The 19,358-nt window shown below is 39.5% G+C and overlaps 3 long non-coding RNA genes across 3 annotated transcripts; all 3 read right to left on the bottom strand.

Moving 5' to 3' along the window:
* Nucleotides 1-212: 212 nt before the first annotated feature.
* On the bottom strand, nucleotides 213-1,750 carry LOC123742416 (uncharacterized). The gene is made up of 3 exons (XR_006769548.1): nucleotides 1,271-1,750; nucleotides 707-756; nucleotides 213-565 (listed from the first exon to the last, which is right to left on the bottom strand). It is a non-coding gene; the product is annotated as an uncharacterized lncRNA (long non-coding RNA).
* Nucleotides 1,751-9,167: 7,417 nt separating this feature from the next.
* LOC123742567 (uncharacterized) lies at nucleotides 9,168-10,746 on the bottom strand. The gene is made up of 3 exons (XR_006769725.1): nucleotides 10,267-10,746; nucleotides 9,703-9,752; nucleotides 9,168-9,561 (listed from the first exon to the last, which is right to left on the bottom strand). It is a non-coding gene; the product is annotated as an uncharacterized lncRNA (long non-coding RNA).
* Nucleotides 10,747-17,307: 6,561 nt separating this feature from the next.
* LOC106598059 (uncharacterized) lies at nucleotides 17,308-19,209 on the bottom strand. Its single transcript, XR_001327077.2, has 3 exons — nucleotides 19,043-19,209; nucleotides 18,479-18,528; nucleotides 17,308-18,337 (listed from the first exon to the last, which is right to left on the bottom strand). It is a non-coding gene; the product is annotated as an uncharacterized lncRNA (long non-coding RNA).
* Nucleotides 19,210-19,358: the final 149 nt, after the last annotated feature.

The raw sequence follows: 19,358 nt of genomic DNA on the forward strand, positions 1-19,358 counted from the left end.
TAAAGGTAGTGTGGATTCAGTTACAAAAAATGAATGTAAGTATATATGAAGATAGTTTAGTACCTAAAATAAGGGGTTAAATACATGTAAAAACCATATATATATAAATAGTTTCCTGATCTTTCTTATATCTCTCAGATATAGGACAGACACTTCAGAACAAACTTTCTTTAGATAATCTGTTCATCCATGTATGATGTTTTCTATGGGCTAAGAGCAGTAAGGCCAAACTCAATGTTTCATCAAATATTTTTGGGGATACCTTAAGGGGTCCTTAAACAATTCCACATGTTAGCTTAGTGTATGCTAGTCATAAGAATGAAAATAATGTGAATGGATTTAGATTTTGTCACCCAAATGGACAGATGGTCAAAGGAAGGAAAGTTGTAGCAATGGGTTACTCACAGCCCCTCGGGGGTGGCCCCCAATGAATCTACTTTTTGGGAGGCAGATGCGATGGCTTGAATCCATTGTGCCACGGAGTTGTATATAGATACTGTTCATTGTGCCGGCGTACAGCATTTCTCCAGTGAACACCTCTGCTTTGTAAATAAGACTGTTGTCTCTACAAAGCAAGTTCAGAAGACAGAAATATGATAAATATATGATACATTCAATATGTAATTTATACTGATGACCAATCCTTTTGTTTAGCTATTCTGTCAGAATGAGGCCACAGGATGATCCGAAGGGATTGTTACCTTACCTACAACAACAGCACTGGAACATTGTTAATGTGGAAGGCAACCCGTCTGCCTAGGACCACAATTACAGCAGGGTTATTCAAATCCTACACTACAAGGGCCAGACTGCTACTGGTTTTCTGTTAAATCTAAATAAGTTCCTGATTAGAGGGGAACAATGAAAAATAAGAAGCAGTGGAACTGGCTTCGAGGTCCAGATTTGAATTTGAGGGTCATTGGCTGCATTTACACAGGCAGCCAAATTCTGATCGTTCAACCAATTATAAGCAAAAAAGCTGATCTGATTAAGCAAAAGACCATTTAGTGATACAAATATCAGAATTGGGCTGCCTGTCTAAACGCAGCCTTAGAGTAAAAAATATATATATTTATGAAGCTACATGGATTACACTCAGAGCCACAAATAGTAACTACAAGTATGAAAATTAGTCAACACTTATTGCATGTTATATTCAACATTCAACAGCAAAGTCAAATGAGAAAGGAACATGGGATCAATCTAGTACATGACAAATAATAAAGAACTTTATAAATATATAGCTCATATAAGATTTCAGCTTTCTTACCCCGATATGATGCAGGAAATTAGCAGTGAGAAATCAGAGTTCCACTGTACTCAGCACCTCAGACATCATGGCTCTTTTATATGGTTTATATATGTCTTGTTTGTTCAATCATGAATTAACAGAGAAGAAATGAGGAAACAAAAATCATTCACTTCTGATTCGTCATAGTTTAGTCTTTTAGCAGACGCCCTCATTGTGTTCGTTACAGCTTACACACATTCAAAGTTGGCTCATATCCCGGTTAAGGTCTTATCAGGATAAGACGTTTAAGGCCTTTCAAATCAAATCAAATTTTATTTGTCACATGCTTTGTAAACAACAGGTGTAGAGAAACAGTGAAATGCTTACTTACAGCCCTTCCCAACAATGCAGAGAGAAAAATAATAACATGAGGAATAAATACACAATGAGTAACGATAACTTGGCTATATACACGGAGTACCAGTACCGACTCACTGTGCAGGGGTACAAGGTAATTGAAGTAGATATGTACAGTACATATACCTGGGGATAAATAAGAATAGATAATAAACAGTAGCAGCAGCGTATGTGATGAGTCAAGAGTTAGTGCAAAAGGGTCAATGCAGATAGCTATTTGGTTAACTATTTAACTATCTGGACTAACTATTTAGCAGTCTTATGGCTTAGGGGTAGAAGATGTTCAGGGTCCTGTAGGTTCCAGACTTGGTGCATCGGTACCACTTGCCGTTCAGTTGCAGAGAGCACACTATGACTTTGGTGGTTGGGGTCTTTGACAATTGTTTGGGCCTTCCTCTGACACCACCTGGTATAGAGGTCCTGGATACTCACAAGTATCCCTGTATGCACGAATAACAAAATATTCCTAAATTGCCCAGAGACTGCAGAAATATTTTTTCCCGATTTTTTAATTTCTGACATTAGGTAGGCTGTTAGTAAACTTGTCTATGATTAGATACATGCAGCATCTCTTCTGTCATTACCTGGTGCTCATCTAGAACACTAAATAAAGCCTTGCTCCCCAGAATGTCATAAATGCAGAGATGTTCGATGGGTCCAAGTCAAGGTCTCCAGACTGCTCACAAGCTGGCTGGGCCACTCAAGGCAATTCAGAGACTTGTCCCGAATTTCTGACATTAGGTAGGCTGTTAGTAAACTTGTCTATGATTAGATACATGCAGCATCTCTTCTGTCATTACCTGGTGCTCATCTAGAACACTAAATAAAGCCTTGCTCACCAGAATGTCATAAATCAATAGAATTATCATTGCATCATCAACAATCTTGTTCAGTGGTTCAAAACAAATTTGCCCAGGGACCCCACCTAGGCAAACCGGAAACTCAGGGACCCCCATCCTATGTTAACAAAAAAAGTAGCATCTTGTCTTATCAGGTGAATGATAATGGCAAGTAGAAGTAATCAATATTTTTAAATTAATAGATTTGGATGAAACCAAGATTGAACTCTTTGGCCTGAATGTCAAACGTCACTTCTGGAGGTAACCTGGCACCATCCATACGGTGAAGCATGGTGGTGGCAGCATCATGCTGTGGGGATGTTTTTCAGCGGCAGGGACAAGGTGACTAGTCAGGATCGAGGGAAAGATGAATGGAGCAAAGTACAGAGAGCTCCTTGATGAAAACCTGCTCCAGAGCGCTCAGGACCTCAGACTGGGGCGAAGGTTCACCTTCCAACAGGACAACACACGAGTGGCTTCGGGACAAGTCTCTGAATTGCCTTGAGTGGCCCAGCCAGAGCCCGGACTTGGACCCGATCGAACATCTCTGGAGTGACCTGAAAATAGCTGTGCAGCTACGCTCCCCATCCAACACGACAGAGCTTGAGAGGATCTGCAGAGAAGAATGGGAGAAACTCCCCAAATACAGGTGTGCCAAGCGTGTAGCGTTAAACCCAAGAAGACGCGAGGCTGTAATCACTGCCAAAGGTGCTTCAACAAAGTACTGAGTAAAGGGTCTGAATACTTATGTAAATGTAATAAAAAATATTTTTAAGAAATTTGCAAAATAAAATAAAAAATGTTTTTGCTTTGTCATTATGGGTATTGTGTATAGGTTGATGAGGGGGAGATTTAAACAAAAATCCATTTTAGAATAAGGCTTTAACGTTACAAAATGTGGAAAAAGTCAAGGGGTCTGAATACTTTCCGAATGCACTGTATACAGTTCAATATCTTTTGCATGCTTTCTGTCTGGTTTTGGTTGTTTAAGTTGACACTGAAGCAGTTTTTCGATCCCGTACATGACCACATAGACGGCCCGCAAAACAATCTTCTATACAGAAGAAAAATCTGCAATTTCCTCTATATTAAAGAAAACGATTTTGGGAATGAAATAATTTATCTACTTCCTCATAGTTGGATGAACAGGAACAGCTAGCATGCTAACTGTTTCTGTAGACTTCCAGTCATTGCACTAATGCTAGTTAGCATTAACTCGTGAAACTACCTCTAACTTCCTTCATACTGGACGCAGAAACATAAAAATGGTAGATAAAATGTTATTATGTTGCAGCTAGCGATATTAATCAAAGAACGATTTCCCGCCCCAATTTTTTTTAAATCACAGATACCGTGCAGTACCTCCCCGGACCTGTAGTGGGCCGCAGATCCCAGTTTGAAAACCAATGAATTAAATAAATAATTTCTCCGCTCCTGTTCATGAGACAAAATGTAACATTTGGTCTATAATTTTACTGCGAGAAACAGTTCATTCTGCAGGAGTTAACATTCTAATAGGCTACTGCCAGTGTGCAGACTTCAGTTACAACTTTATTACTGTTCCCATCTGAACTTCAAATGAGATACTATGTGAAACAGCCTGCGCAGACCACGAAAAACAACAGTAAACGGGATAAGATGTTTACATGCTACAGTATCCTGTCAGTATCCAGGCATCTTATTCAGGTTTCCCAAAACCGGGATATGATCTCCTGCTATTGTGCCGTTTAGCAAAGCCCTGCACTGTGCCATAGCTGACCCTGGCTTTCAACCCCTCAAGGTGTGTGTGGGGTTCAAGCTTGCTTAACCTACAGTGTGTGATGGGGAGAGTGTGTTTTTGCAGAAACATTTTTATTTATTTTTTTAAATTGGGGGGCTGCAGTAGAACAATATGAATGGAATTACGTTTTTTATGGTGTTTCTTAATTTTGAACACCTGCCCCATCAAAGGTCTGTGCACAGCTTTCACCTGGTCAGTCTGTCATGGAGAGAGCAGGTGTCCTTAATGTTTGGTAAACTCAGTGTAAAATGTACTTTGTTGGGATAGTTCAGGGTTTATGGATTAAGGAAATGTCTTATTTCCTTTATGACTCTTGTCGGGATAGTTCAGGGGTTTCCCCTTACCATGAAATATGAACAACTTCCTTGACATACGTCTCTGGTTCAGTGGAATAAGGAAAATGTTTTATTTACTTTATGACTCATATGGTTTAACATCTTGTCGGGATAGTTCAGCGGCTTTTCCTTACTATGAAAAGTGAACAACTTCATTGACATACCTCCCTGGTTCAGTGGAATAAGGAAGACTAATGATTTAATTTAGTAACATGATTATTTCCAATTTGGGGACTAGTGTGAAAACATATAGATCCTACAATTCACGTGTTTTTATATTCTTTGTGAGAGCACACACAGGGCTCCATTGTAACGTTTTCAGTTGGTGGCACAAGCCTATGATTTGGTCACGGCAATATTGTTGCAGGGTCGGGCAACAGAAAAAATGTGTCATCTAATGATCTTATCTAAACTAGTCAAAGTGCTTCATTCTAAGTGTTGGCTGCTTGACTACTAAAATGGTATGATTGAAAAAATGTGTAAATAGCACGTCCTTGCAAGAATGCATGATTCAAGATACTTTGATGTGCAACCTTAGCCAGTGATTGTCAAACCCAAAATGCATGACAGTAGGCCTACAATTCAAAATAGGGTTCCAGAATTGTTCAATATAGTGATTAATTTCTCTACATCGTTTTGGGCACTAATATCACATAAGATAATACAGAAAGCTTGGGACCCTATTTTTGTTCAACATTAACAGTGTTCAAAACAGTGTTTTGCACGCATTCACAGTTTAAAATGTTAAACAATCACTAAGCATGTTCTATCCCGCTTGTCAGAGAGAGTTAAAGTGCACTGTAAATATGCAACAAAACAGCAAGTAGAAACTCTATGGAGTCCAGACGACAGTCTGATTAACCAGCGGGCCAGGTGTAAAAGGTTTGGCAGCCTTATCTATTCATTCAATCAATTGGAATACTAAAGAAGCAATCCACCCTTGATGAGCGATCAATAGGACAATAGAATCTTTCTGAGTCGAGAGCATGTGAGAAGTCTTGAGGGTGTGCGAAAGTGTTATCAAATGTTCCTATTAATATTAGATCAGGTAATCCAAAATGTTATTAGATCAAGTAATCAGCTGTTTTTAAGAATGTAACTAATCCTGGTTACATTTTGTAAGTAATCCGGGCAGATTAGTTACTTCATTTTTATAATTCAATTATGTAATCAGTTACTACCCAACCCTGTACACAGGTATGTTTACATCATACATACCTGTTGTTCAACAAAATTACATACCTAGTTTAACTAAATTCAAATCTTTGTAGTGTTTGCAGTAGTTAATTACTTTTTTGCCATGTAGATGTGTAGCCAACTACTGGAACGACTCAATACATTTTTCTCAACAAAGAAAATAAAAGGGAATTCATGTGTCATGTGAATGAAAGATTCTGTTCCGACAATGAAGTTGACAGGACCACTTTGAAAATGAGAGCATGGAGTTATTGGCCTAGTACATTCAAACTCAATTCTGGACCTCGAAGCCAGTTAAACACACTTCGACTGCATTTTTTCACTGTTCCCATTTAAAATTGGGGACTGGTTTAGACCTGGGACACAAGATGGGTGCTATTAATTATCAGGAAGAATAGAAAATAGTTTAATACACCTGGCCTGGTAGATAAAATGTTTAGCTCTAAAGACTAAAGTTCTGCGTCTCTTTTGAATGTTCAAAAATAACAGGGTCTCTTATTAATCACCAGGTAGTTTTGATGTAGTGAACTACATTTTCAAAGTAACAAGTTAAACCAACTACACTATATATACACAACACTATGTTGACACCCCTTCAAATTAGTGGATTCGGCTATTTCAGTCACACCCTTTGCTGACAGGTGTATAAAATCGTGCAAACAGCCATGCAATCTCCATAGACAAACATTGGCAGTAGAATGACCTTACTGAAGAGCTCAGAGACTTTCAACATGGCACTGTCATAGGATTTATTCCAGTGTCAAGTAATTGGTAGCTTGGTAAACTATATTTTCAGAGTAGCGTCCCCAGCACTGCTGGAAAGCAGGTAGTCATAACAGTATATTTGTCATAACAGTATATTTGTAATGAGTGGTCATCATATTCATCATGTTCATTACATCTTATACACGTCAAGTTCTAGTTCAAATGTATATTATCATCATCATCAAGTTGCAGAAAGAAATACTCTACTTCTAAAAAAAAACAGCTCCAATTTACAGTTACACAATTTACTACTGGTCAGTGGAACTTATCAGTGTCATCAGTATCCTGTATGCAATCTCCTGCCATTGTGACTGACCCCTAAATCTATGTCTGTGTGCTTGTGTGTATTGAAAGCAGGAATCGAAACTCTGTTATCTGAATAAAGAAAGGACAATGAGTTACTGTAAGGTGAACCTTGCACCTGTTTTGCTTTCAAGACAACTGGGAACTCTGGAAAAAAAAACAAGGTTGAATCATGATGACCTCAGTGATCTTCAGGTCGTAGCTCTAGAAAGAGACCCGAGTTCCCGACTTGGATGACCATTCAAAAATGTATTTTCCCAGTCGGAGCTAGTTTTTTCCTGAGTTCCCAGTTGTTTTGAACTCAATGAAGTCAGATTTCCCAGTTCGGAGTTGAAAGTTGTTTTGAGCACGGCAGAAATCATGCTGCATTGACAGCATCGCCAATGTTGAATGTTTATCATTTTAAGCTTGGAAAAACTAAAACAAAAACCGAGATTTGGGACCACACACCAACTCCACCGAATAGCAGGCTAGCAACTGCTTTGTAATGCTTGCAGTTAGCCACTGATTCCTTCCAAACCACACATTGTTGAATTTGTCATTTCCAACTTGATGTGTAATGTTTATGTCCAATGGCCGATGAGCACCGATGCGTTTCATCAATTTCTCTTCATTATTTCTCTTCATATGACAAGGATTAAAAAGGATTTGCCAGTAGATTGTCAACTTGATTCATAACTGCTTGCTAAGATTTTGAAAGTATGATGTTGACATGATCAGTCCAATCAAAGCTATTGTAGATAACGTGATTTGATGTAATTTTATCTGTGGCCAATGACCTTGAGCCTTCTTGGATAGGCACTTTTAATGTAACTCTATGGCAGCACCCAATAGGCTTGAATTTTTTTGCTCTACCCTTAGATTTGACAGTGGCGTAGTGTCCCCATGAATGACAGAACACTGAGCCACTCACGGCGCAACTAGAGAATATTAACAACCCCTATGCTCTGTATTTTCCGCTGGCTGCCCCACCACTACAGAAAGCACTGAGCTAGGCTGAAACACCTGCATTTTGGAGCTGCCTTACTCAAGAAGGCAAAAAAATAGAACATTTTTGTATGGAGGCTTTATTACCTCAATAATTGTGTATTTTATTTTGCATTGTTTTTGCTAACTAATAGGTGACACGTATTAATGCCAAAATAACATGCGAAACAGGAACCCCCCCCTTCAAAAAAAGCTATAATTTATTTAATTGGGGCTCAAAACATGCCCAGTGGGGCTCAAAACATGCCCTGAATGACGGATCGCCACTGGATATAATACAACATATTTTTTTTATGACTATTTTTTATTCTTTTACCCCTTTTTCTCTCCAATTTCGTGGTATCCAATTGGTAGTAGTTACTGTCTTGTCTCATCGCTGCAACTCCCGTATGGACTCTGGAGAGGCGAAGGTCGAGAGCCATGTGTCCTCCGAAACACAACCCAACCAAGCTGCACTGCTTCTTGACACAGCGCACATCCAACCCGGAAGCCAGCCGCACCAATGTGTCGGAGGAAACACCGTACACCTAGCGACCTAGTCAGCCTGCACTGCGCCCGGCCCACCACAGGAGTCGCTAGTGCGCGATGAGACAAGGATATCCCTGCCGGCCAAACCCTCCCTAACCCTGACAAAGCTGGGCCAATTGTGCGTTGCCCCATGAGCCTCCCGGTCACGGCCGGCTGCGGCTAAGCCTGGGCTCGAACCCAGAATCTCTGGTTGCACATAATACAACTTTTTGGAGAACTTGGCTGACAGTTTTTGGGATGTACTCTCTCCCCTTGTTCCAACCAGTTTAAACCCTCCTCATGTCTATGTCTGCGCCCCTGCGGAAATCGAATTAGCATAAACAAAAATCCCCATCAAAATCCATCAGTTTAAGCTAGAGAGAATTTTTTACATGGACTGCGTCTAAATTCATCACATCCGCCGATGTCACCCTTCAGCATCTAGGGTGAAAGATGGCAGAGCTAGAGCTGTGTTTGTCAGACCATGAGACATCCCAAAAATCGGTCTTCTCACAAAAACGTCTGTAGCTTCCGAAGGGTTTGGCCTGCAAACTATTATGACCCCTCTATGGAAAGATGAGACTATCACAAACATGTGTTTTGCTCTAGGAAGCCTGCAAGCGTCACAAGACTAGCTTAAAGGTAGTGTGGATTCAGTTACAAAAAATGAATGTAAGTATATATGAAGATAGTTTAGTACCTAAAATAAGGGGTTAAATACATGTAAAAACCATATATATAAATAGTTTCCTGATCTTTCTTATATCTCTCAGATATAGGACAGACACTTCAGAACAAACTTTCTTTAGATAATCTGTTCATCCATGTATGATGTTTTCTATGGGCTAAGAGCAGTAAGGCCAAACTCAATGTTTCATCAAATATTTTTGGGGATACCTTAAGGGGTCCTTAAACAATTCCACATGTTAGCTTAGTGTATGCTAGTCATAAGAATGAAAATAATGTGAATGGATTTAGATTTTGTCACCCAAATGGACAGATGGTCAAAGGAAGGAAAGTTGTAGCAATGGGTTACTCACAGCCCCTCGGGGGTGGCCCCCAATGAATCTACTTTTTGGGAGGCAGATGCGATGGCTTGAATCCATTGTGCCACGGAGTTGTATATAGATACTGTTCATTGTGCCGGCGTACAGCATTTCTCCAGTGAACACCTCTGCTTTGTAAATAAGACTGTTGTCTCTACAAAGCAAGTTCAGAAGACAGAAATATGATAAATATATGATACATTCAATATGTAATTTATACTGATGACCAATCCTTTTGTTTAGCTATTGTGTCAGAATGAGGCCACAGGATGATCCGAAGGGATTGTTACCTTACCTACAACAACAGCACTGGAACATTGTTAATGTGGAAGGCAACCCGTCTGCCTAGGACCACAATTACAGCAGGGTTATTCAAATCCTACACTACAAGGGCCAGACTGCTACTGGTTTTCTGTTACATCTAAATAAGTTCCTGATTAGAGGGGAACAATGAAAAATAAAAAGCAGTGGAACTGGCTTCGAGGTCCAGATTTGAATTTGAGGGTCATTGGCTGCATTTACACAGGCAGCCAAATTCTGATCGTTCAACCAATTATAAGCAAAAAAGCTGATCTGATTAAGCAAAAGACCATTTAGTGATACAAATATCAGAATTGGGCTGCCTGTCTAAACGCAGCCTTAGAGTAAAAAATATATATATTAATGAAGCTACATGGATTACACTCAGAGCCACAAATAGTAACTACAAGTATGAAAATTAGTCAACACTTATTGCATGTTATATTCAACATTCAACAGCAAAGTCAAATGAGAAAGGAACATGGGATCAATCTAGTACATGACAAATAATAAAGAACTTTATAAATATATAGCTCATATAAGATTTCAGCTTTCTTACCCCGATATGATGCAGGAAATTAGCAGTGAGAAATCAGAGTTCCACTGTACTCAGCACCTCAGACATCATGGCTCTTTTATATGGTTTATATATGTCTTGTTTGTTCAATCATGAATTAACAGAGAAGAAATGAGGAAACAAAAATCATTCACTTCTGATTCGTCATAGTTTAGTCTTTTAGCAGACGCCCTCATTGTGTTCGTTACAGCTTACACACATTCAAAGTTGGCTCATATCCCGGTTAAGGTCTTATCAGGATAAGACGTTTAAGGCCTTTCAAATCAAATCAAATTTTATTTGTCACATGCTTTGTAAACAACAGGTGTAGAGAAACAGTGAAATGCTTACTTACAGCCCTTCCCAACAATGCAGAGAGAAAAATAATAACATGAGGAATAAATACACAATGAGTAACGATAACTTGGCTATATACACGGAGTACCAGTACCGACTCACTGTGCAGGGGTACAAGGTAATTGAAGTAGATATGTACAGTACATATACCTGGGGATAAATAAGAATAGATAATAAACAGTAGCAGCAGCGTATGTGATGAGTCAAGAGTTAGTGCAAAAGGGTCAATGCAGATAGCTATTTGGTTAACTATTTAACTATCTGGACTAACTATTTAGCAGTCTTATGGCTTAGGGGTAGAAGATGTTCAGGGTCCTGTAGGTTCCAGACTTGGTGCATCGGTACCACTTGCCGTTCAGTTGCAGAGAGCACACTATGACTTTGGTGGTTGGGGTCTTTGACAATTGTTTGGGCCTTCCTCTGACACCACCTGGTATAGAGGTCCTGGATACTCACAAGTATCCCTGTATGCACGAATAACAGAATATTCCTAAATTGCCCAGAGACTGCAGAAATATTTTTTCCCGATTTTTTTAATTTCTGACATTAGGTAGGCTGTTAGTAAACTTGTCTATGATTAGATACATGCAGCATCTCTTCTGTCATTACCTGGTGCTCATCTAGAACACTAAATAAAGCCTTGCTCACCAGAATGTCATAAATCAATAGAATTATCATTGCATCATCAACAATCTTGTTCAGTGGTTCAAAACAAATTTGCCCAGGGACCCCACCTAGGCAAACCGGAAACTCAGGGACCCCCATCCTATGTTAACAAAAAAGTAGCATCTTGTCTTATCAGGTGAATGATAATGGCAAGTAGAAGTAATCAATATTTTTAAATTAATAGATTTGGATGAAACCAAGATTGAACTCTTTGGCCTGAATGTCAAACGTCACTTCTGGAGGTAACCTGGCACCATCCATACGGTGAAGCATGGTGGTGGCAGCATCATGCTGTGGGGATGTTTTTCAGCGGCAGGGACAAGGTGACTAGTCAGGATCGAGGGAAAGATGAATGGAGCAAAGTACAGAGAGCTCCTTGATGAAAACCTGCTCCAGAGCGCTCAGGACCTCAGACTGGGGCGAAGGTTCACCTTCCAACAGGACAACACACGAGTGGCTTCGGGACAAGTCTCTGAATTGCCTTGAGTGGCCCAGCCAGAGCCCGGACTTGGACCCGATCGAACATCTCTGGAGTGACCTGAAAATAGCTGTGCAGCTACGCTCCCCATCCAACACGACAGAGCTTGAGAGGATCTGCAGAGAAGAATGGGAGAAACTCCCCAAATACAGGTGTGCCAAGCGTGTAGCGTTAAACCCAAGAAGACGCGAGGCTGTAATCACTGCCAAAGGTGCTTCAACAAAGTACTGAGTAAAGGGTCTGAATACTTATGTAAATGTAATAAAAAATATTTTTAAGAAATTTGCAAAATAAAATAAAAAATGTTTTTGCTTTGTCATTATGGGTATTGTGTATAGGTTGATGAGGGGGAGATTTAAACAAAAATCCATTTTAGAATAAGGCTTTAACGTTACAAAATGTGGAAAAAGTCAAGGGGTCTGAATACTTTCCGAATGCACTGTATACAGTTCAATATCTTTTGCATGCTTTCTGTCTGGTTTTGGTTGTTTAAGTTGACACTGAAGCAGTTTTTCGATCCCGTACATGACCACATAGACGGCCCGCAAAACAATCTTCTATACAGAAGAAAAATCTGCAATTTCCTCTATATTAAAGAAAACGATTTTGGGAATGAAATAATTTATCTACTTCCTCATAGTTGGATGAACAGGAACAGCTAGCATGCTAACTGTTTCTGTAGACTTCCAGTCATTGCACTAATGCTAGTTAGCATTAACTCGTGAAACTACCTCTAACTTCCTTCATACTGGACGCAGAAACATAAAAATGGTAGATAAAATGTTATTATGTTGCAGCTAGCGATATTAATCAAAGAACGATTTCCCGCCCCAATTTTTTTTAAATCACAGATACCGTGCAGTACCTCCCCGGACCTGTAGTGGGCCGCAGATCCCAGTTTGAAAACCAATGAATTAAATAAATAATTTCTCCGCTCCTGTTCATGAGACAAAATGTAACATTTGGTCTATAATTTTACTGCGAGAAACAGTTCATTCTGCAGGAGTTAACATTCTAATAGGCTACTGCCAGTGTGCAGACTTCAGTTACAACTTTATTACTGTTCCCATCTGAACTTCAAATGAGATACTATGTGAAACAGCCTGCGCAGACCACGAAAAACAACAGTAAACGGGATAAGATGTTTACATGCTACAGTATCCTGTCAGTATCCAGGCATCTTATTCAGGTTTCCCAAAACCGGGATATGATCTCCTGCTATTGTGCCGTTTAGCAAAGCCCTGCACTGTGCCATAGCTGACCCTGGCTTTCAACCCCTCAAGGTGTGTGTGGGGTTCAAGCTTGCTTAACCTACAGTGTGTGATGGGGAGAGTGTGTTTTTGCAGAAACATTTTTATTTATTTTTTTAAATTGGGGGGCTGCAGTAGAACAATATGAATGGAATTACGTTTTTTATGGTGTTTCTTAATTTTGAACACCTGCCCCATCAAAGGTCTGTGCACAGCTTTCACCTGGTCAGTCTGTCATGGAGAGAGCAGGTGTCCTTAATGTTTGGTAAACTCAGTGTAAAATGTACTTTGTTGGGATAGTTCAGGGTTTATGGATTAAGGAAATGTCTTATTTCCTTTATGACTCTTGTCGGGATAGTTCAGGGGTTTCCCCTTACCATGAAATATGAACAACTTCCTTGACATACGTCTCTGGTTCAGTGGAATAAGGAAAATGTTTTATTTACTTTATGACTCATATGGTTTAACATCTTGTCGGGATAGTTCAGCGGCTTTTCCTTACTATGAAAAGTGAACAACTTCATTGACATACCTCCCTGGTTCAGTGGAATAAGGAAGACTAATGATTTAATTTAGTAACATGATTATTTCCAATTTGGGGACTAGTGTGAAAACATATAGATCCTACAATTCACGTGTTTTTATATACCTTGTGAGAGCACACACAGGGCTCCATTGTAACGTTTTCAGTTGGTGGCACAAGCCTATGATTTGGTCACGGCAATATTGTTGCAGGGTCGGGCAACAGAAAAAATGTGTCATCTAATGATCTTATCTAAACTAGTCAAAGTGCTTCATTCTAAGTGTTGGCTGCTTGACTACTAAAATGGTATGATTGAAAAAATGTGTAAATAGCACGTCCTTGCAAGAATGCATGATTCAAGATACTTTGATGTGCAACCTTAGCCAGTGATTGTCAAACCCAAAATGCATGACAGTAGGCCTACAATTCAAAATAGGGTTCCAGAATTGTTCAATATAGTGATTAATTTCTCTACATCGTTTTGGGCACTAATATCACATAAGATAATACAGAAAGCTTGGGACCCTATTTTTGTTCAACATTAACAGTGTTCAAAACAGTGTTTTGCACGCATTCACAGTTTAAAATGTTAAACAATCACTAAGCATGTTCTATCCCGCTTGTCAGAGAGAGTTAAAGTGCACTGTAAATATGCAACAAAACAGCAAGTAGAAACTCTATGGAGTCCAGACGACAGTCTGATTAACCAGCGGGCCAGGTGTAAAAGGTTTGGCAGCCTTATCTATTCATTCAATCAATTGGAATACTAAAGAAGCAATCCACCCTTGATGAGCGATCAATAGGACAATAGAATCTTTCTGAGTCGAGAGCATGTGAGAAGTCTTGAGGGTGTGCGAAAGTGTTATCAAATGTTCCTATTAATATTAGATCAGGTAATCCAAAATGTTATTAGATCAAGTAATCAGCTGTTTTTAAGAATGTAACTAATCCTGGTTACATTTTGTAAGTAATCCGGGCAGATTAGTTACTTCATTTTTATAATTCAATTATGTAATCAGTTACTACCCAACCCTGTACACAGGTATGTTTACATCATACATACCTGTTGTTCAACAAAATTACATACCTAGTTTAACTAAATTCAAATCTTTGTAGTGTTTGCAGTAGTTAATTACTTTTTTGCCATGTAGATGTGTAGCCAACTACTGGAACGACTCAATACATTTTTCTCAACAAAGAAAATAAAAGGGAATTCATGTGTCATGTGAATGAAAGATTCTGTTCCGACAATGAAGTTGACAGGACCACTTTGAAAATGAGAGCATGGAGTTATTGGCCTAGTACATTCAAACTCAATTCTGGACCTCGAAGCCAGTTAAACACACTTCGACTGCATTTTTTCACTGTTCCCATTTAAAATTGGGGACTGGTTTAGACCTGGGACACAAGATGGGTGCTATTAATTATCAGGAAGAATAGAAAATAGTTTAATACACCTGGCCTGGTAGATAAAATGTTTAGCTCTAAAGACTAAAGTTCTGCGTCTCTTTTGAATGTTCAAAAATAACAGGGTCTCTTATTAATCACCAGGTAGTTTTGATGTAGTGAACTACATTTTCAAAGTAACAAGTTAAACCAACTACACTATATATACACAACACTATGTTGACACCCCTTCAAATTAGTGGATTCGGCTATTTCAGTCACACCCTTTGCTGACAGGTGTATAAAATCGTGCAAACAGCCATGCAATCTCCATAGACAAACATTGGCAGTAGAATGACCTTACTGAAGAGCTCAGAGACTTTCAACATGGCACTGTCATAGGATTTATTCCAGTGTCAAGTAATTGGTAGCTTGGTAAACTATATTTTCAGAGTAGCGTCCCCAGCACTGCTGGAAAGCAGGTAGTCATAACAGTATATTTGTCATAACAGTATATTTGTAATGAGTGGTCATCATATTCATCATGTTCATTACATCTTATACACGTCAAGTTCTAGTTCAAATGTATATTATCATCATCATCAAGTTGCAGAAAGAAATACTCTACTTCTAAAAAAAAACAGCTCCAATTTACAGTTACACAATTTACTACTGGTCAGTGGAACTTATCAGTGTCATCAGTATCCTGTATGCAATCTCCTGCCATTGTGACTGACCCCTAAATCTATGTCTGTGTGCTTGTGTGTATTGAAAGCAGGAATCGAAACTCTGTTATCTGAATAAAGAAAGGACAATGAGTTACTGTAAGGTGAACCTTGCACCTGTTTTGCTTTCAAGACAACTGGGAACTCTGGAAAAAAAAACAAGGTTGAATCATGATGACCTCAGTGATCTTCAGGTCGTAGCTCTAGAAAGAGACCCGAGTTCCCGACTTGGATGACCATTCAAAAATGTATTTTCCCAGTCGGAGCTAGTTTTTTCCTGAGTTCCCAGTTGTTTTGAACTCAATGAAGTCAGATTTCCCAGTTCGGAGTTCAAAGTTGTTTTGAGCACGGCAGAAATCATGCTGCATTGACAGCATCGCCAATGTTGAATGTTTATCATTTTAAGCTTGGAAAAACTAAAACAAAAACCGAGATTTGGGACCACACACCAACTCCACCGAATAGCAGGCTAGCAACTGCTTTGTAATGCTTGCAGTTAGCCACTGATTCCTTCCAAACCACACATTGTTGAATTTGTGATTTCCAACTTGATGTGTAATGTTTATGTCCAATGGCCGATGAGCACCGATGCGTTTCATCAATTTCTCTTCATTATTTCTCTTCATATGACAAGGATTAAAAAGGATTTGCCAGTAGATTGTCAACTTGATTCATAACTGCTTGCTAAGATTTTGAAAGTATGATGTTGACATGATCAGTCCAATCAAAGCTATTGTAGATAACGTGATTTGATGTAATTTTATCTGTGGCCAATGACCTTGAGCCTTCTTGGATAGGCACTTTTAATGTAACTCTATGGCAGCACCCAATAGGCTTGAATTTTTTTGCTCTACCCTTAGATTTGACAGTGGCGTAGTGTCCCCATGAATGACAGAACACTGAGCCACTCACGGCGCAACTAGAGAATATTAACAACCCCTATGCTCTGTATTTTCCGCTGGCTGCCCCACCACTACAGAAAGCACTGAGCTAGGCTGAAACACCTGCATTTTGGAGCTGCCTTACTCAAGAAGGCAAAAAAATAGAACATTTTTGTATGGAGGCTTTATTACCTCAATAATTGTGTATTTTATTTTGCATTGTTTTTGCTAACTAATAGGTGACACGTATTAATGCCAAAATAACATGCGAAACAGGAACCCCTTCAAAAAAAGCAATAATTTATTTAATTGGGGCTCAAAACATGCCCAGTGGGGCTCAAAACATGCCCTGAATGACGGATCGCCACTGGGTATAATACAACATATTTTTTTTATGACTATTTTTTATTCTTTTACCCCTTTTTCTCTCCAATTTCGTGGTATCCAATTGGTAGTAGTTACTGTCTTGTCTCATCGCTGCAACTCCCGTACGGACTCTGGAGAGGCGAAGGTCGAGAGCCATGTGTCCTCCGAAACACAACCCAACCAAGCTGCACTGCTTCTTGACACAGCGCACATCCAACCCGGAAGCCAGCCGCACCAATGTGTCGGAGGAAACACCGTACACCTAGCGACCTAGTCAGCCTGCACTGCGCCCGGCCCACCACAGGAGTCGCTAGTGCGCGATGAGACAAGGATATCCCTGCCGGCCAAACCCTCCCTAACCCTGACAAAGCTGGGCCAATTGTGCGTTGCCCCATGAGCCTCCCAGTCACGGCCGGCTGCGGCTAAGCCTGGGCTCGAACCCAGAATCTCTGGTTGCACATAATACAACTTTTTGGAGAACTTGGCTGACAGTTTTTGGGATGTACTCTCTCCCCTTGTTCCAACCAGTTTAAACCCTCCTCATGTCTATGTCTGCGCCCCTGCGGAAATCGAATTAGCATAAACAAAAATCCCCATCAAAATCCATCAGTTTAAGCTAGAGAGAATTTTTTACATGGACTGCGTCTAAATTCATCACATCCGCCGATGTCACCCTTCAGCATCTAGGGTGAAAGATGGCAGAGCTAGAGCTGTGTTTGTCAGACCATGAGACATCCCAAAAATCGGTCTTCTCACAAAAACGTCTGTAGCTTCCGAAGGGTTTGGCCTGCAAACTATTATGACCCCTCTATGGAAAGATGAGACTATCACAAACATGTGTTTTGCTCTAGGAAGCCTGCAAGCGTCACAAGACTAGTTTAAAGGTAGTGTGGAACCAGTTACAAAAAATGAATGTAAGTATATATGAAGATAGTTTAGTACCTAAAATAAGGGGTTAAATACATGTAAAAACCATATATATAAATAGTTTCCTGATCTTTCTTATATCTCTCAGATATAGGACAGACACTTCAGAACAAACTTTCTTTAGATAATCTGTTCATCCATGTATGATGTTTTCTATGGGCTAAGAGCAGTAAGGCCAAACTCAATGTTTCATCAAATATTTTTGGGGATACCTTAAGGGGTCCTTAAACAATTCCACATGTTAGCTTAGTGTATGCTAGTCATAAGAATGAAAATAATGTGAATGGATTTAGATTTTGTCACCCAAATGGACAGATGGTCAAAGGAAGGAAAGTTGTAGCAATGGGTTACTCACAGCCCCTCGGGGGTGGCCCCCAATGAATCTACTTTTTGGGAGGCAGATGCGATGGCTTGAATCCATTGTGCCACGGAGTTGTATATAGATACTGTTCATTGTGCCGGCGTACAGCATTTCTCCAGTGAACACCTCTGCTTTGTAAATAAGACTGTTGTCTCTACAAAGCAAGTTCAGAAGACAGAAATATGATAAATATATGATACATTCAATATGTAATTTATACTGATGACCAATCCTTTTGTTTAGCTATTGTGTCAGAATGAGGCCACAGGATGATCCGAAGGGATTGTTACCTTACCTACAACAACAGCACTGGAACATTGTTAATGTGGAAGGCAACCCGTCTGCCTAGGACCACAATTACAGCAGGGTTATTCAAATCCTACACTACAAGGGCCAGACTGCTACTGGTTTTCTGTTACATCTAAATAAGTTCCTGATTAGAGGGGAACAATGAAAAATAAGAAGCAGTGGAACTGGCTTCGAGGTCCAGATTTGAATTTGAGGGTCATTGGCTGCATTTACACAGGCAGCCAAATTCTGATCGTTCAACCAATTATAAGCAAAAAAGCTGATCTGATTAAGCAAAAGACCATTTAGTGATACAAATATCAGAATTGGGCTGCCTGTCTAAACGCAGCCTTAGAGTAAAAAATATATATATTTATGAAGCTACATGGATTACACTCAGAGCCACAAATAGTAACTACAAGTATGAAAATTAGTCAACACTTATTGCATGTTATATTCAACATTCAACAGCAAAGTCAAATGAGAAAGGAACATGGGATCAATCTAGTACATGACAAATAATAAAGAACTTTATAAATATATAGCTCATATAAGATTTCAGCTTTCTTACCCCGATATGATGCAGGAAATTAGCAGTGAGAAATCAGAGTTCCACTGTACTCAGCACCTCAGACATCATGGCTCTTTTATATGGTTTATATATGTCTTGTTTGTTCAATCATGAATTAACAGAGAAGAAATGAGGAAACAAAAATCATTCACTTCTGATTCGTCATAGTTTAGTCTTTTAGCAGACGCCCTCATTGTGTTCGTTACAGCTTACACACATTCAAAGTTGGCTCATATCCCGGTTAAGGATATGAGCCAGGATAAGACGTTTAAGGCCTTTCAAATCAAATCAAATTTTATTTGTCACATGCTTTGTA

This window comes from Salmo salar, chromosome ssa04 (assembly GCF_905237065.1).
Source record: "Salmo salar chromosome ssa04, Ssal_v3.1, whole genome shotgun sequence".
NCBI classification, from domain to species: Eukaryota; Metazoa; Chordata; class Actinopteri; order Salmoniformes; family Salmonidae; genus Salmo; species Salmo salar.